This window comes from Chiloscyllium punctatum, unplaced genomic scaffold, assembly GCF_047496795.1.
Source record: "Chiloscyllium punctatum isolate Juve2018m unplaced genomic scaffold, sChiPun1.3 scaffold_79, whole genome shotgun sequence".
NCBI classification, from domain to species: domain Eukaryota; kingdom Metazoa; phylum Chordata; class Chondrichthyes; order Orectolobiformes; family Hemiscylliidae; genus Chiloscyllium; species Chiloscyllium punctatum.
This window is the reverse complement of record NW_027309813.1, coordinates 641,419-643,347: the sequence shown is the minus strand read 5'-3', so window position 1 is coordinate 643,347 and position 1,929 is coordinate 641,419.

Genomic DNA, 1,929 nt, shown 5'->3' with positions numbered 1-1,929 from the left:
CTCCTTCCTTCCCTGGCTCTTTCATTCCCCCCTCTCTCCTTCCCCGCTCTCTCCTCCCCCTTCCTTCCCCCCTCCTTCCCCCTCTCTCCGTCCCTCTTCCTTACCTCACCTCTCCTTCCCCATCTCCTTCCTTCCCCTTCTCCTTCCCCCATCTCCTTCCTTCCCCCCTTCCCCCCAACTCCTTCCTTCCCCCCTCTCCCATCCCCCCTCCTCCCCCCTCTCTTTCCCCGCATCTGCTTCCTTCCCCCCCATCTCCGTCCTTCCCCCCATCACCGTCCTTCCCCCATCTCCTTCTTCCCCCCCATCTCCTTCCCCTCCTCCTTCCCCCCCTCCTTCCCCATCTCCTTCCCCCCTCTCCTTCCACCTTCCTTCCCCCTTCCTTCCCCTCTCCTTCATCCACCGTCCTTCACCCCCCTCTCCTTCCTTCTCCCCATCTCCTTCCTCCCCCCATCACCTTCCTTCCCCCCAACTCCTTCCTTCCACACATCTCCTTACCCCCTCCTCCCCTTCACTGCCACCGCCTTCCTTCCCCCATCTCCTCCCCCCTCCTTACCCCCTCTCCTTCCCCCATCTCCTTCCCCCTTCCTTCACCCCTCTCCTTCCCCCTTCTTTCCTTCCCCCTAACTTCCCCCCCTCCCCCATCTCCTTCCTTCCCCCTTCCGTCCCCCCCCTCCTTCCGTCTTCCTTCCTTCGTCCCCCTCTCCTTCCCCCCATCTCTTTCCTTCCCCCCTCTCCTCTCCATCCCCAACTTTCCCCCTTCCTTCCCCACACTCCTTCCTCCATCTCCTTCCTTCCTCCTCTCTCCTTCCATCCCCCCTTCCTTCCCCGCTTCCCCATCTCCTTCCTTCCCCCTTCCTTCCGCCCCTCTCCTTCCCCCATCTTCTTCCTGCCCCCTTCCTTCCCCCCTCCTTCCCCCAATCCCCTTCCTTCCCCCTTCCTTCCCCACCCTCCTTCCCTCCATCTCCTTCTTTCCCCCTTCCTTCCCCTCCTCCTTCCCCCTCTCTCCGTCCCTCTTCCTTACCTCACCTCTCCTTCCCCCATCTCCTTCCTTCCCCTTCTCCTTCCCCCATCTCCTTCCTTCCCCCCTTCCCCCATCTCCTTCCTTCCCCCCTCTCCCATCCCCCCTCCTCCCCCCTCTCTTTCCCCGCATCTCCTTCCTTCCCCCTTCCTTCCCCCCTCTCCATCCCCCCTCCATCCCCCCATCTCCTTCCTTACCCCCCTCCTTCCCCCAATCTCCTTCCTTCCCCCTTCCTTCCCCCTCCTTCCTTCCCCCTTCTTTCCCCCTCCTTCCTTCCCCCTTCATTCCCCCTCTCCTTCCCCCATCTCCTTCCTTCCCCCTTCCTCCCCCCTTACCCCATCTCCTTCCTTCCCCCCTCCTCCCTCATCACCTTCCTCCCCATCTTCTTCCTCCCCCCTCCTTCCCCCATCTCCTTCCTTCCCCCCCTCCTTCCCCCCTCTCCTTCACCCCCATCTCCTTCCTTCCCCCCTCTGTTTCCCCTCCTCCTTCCTTCCCCCCTTCCTTCACCCCTCTCTCCTTCCCCACTCTCCTTCCCCCACTCTCCTTCCTTCCCTCTTCCTTCCCACCTCTTCCCTCCCATCTCCTTCCTTTCCCCCCTCTCCTTCCCCCACTCCTTCCTTCCCCCCCTCCTTTCCCCCCTCTCCTTCCTTACCCCCTTTCCTTCCCCCCTCCTTCCCCCATCTCCTTCCTTCCCCCCTCCTTCCCCCCTCTCGTTCATTCCCCCCTCCCCCCCTCCTACCCCCTCTCGTTCCTTCCCCCCTCCTCCCCTCCTCCTTCCCCTCTCTCCTTCCTTCCCCGGCTCTTTACTTCCCCCCTCTCTCCTTCCCCCTCTCTCCTCCTCCTTCCTTCTCCGCACTCTCCTTCCACCATCTCTCCGTCCTTCTTCCTTACCCCACCTCTCCTTCCCCATC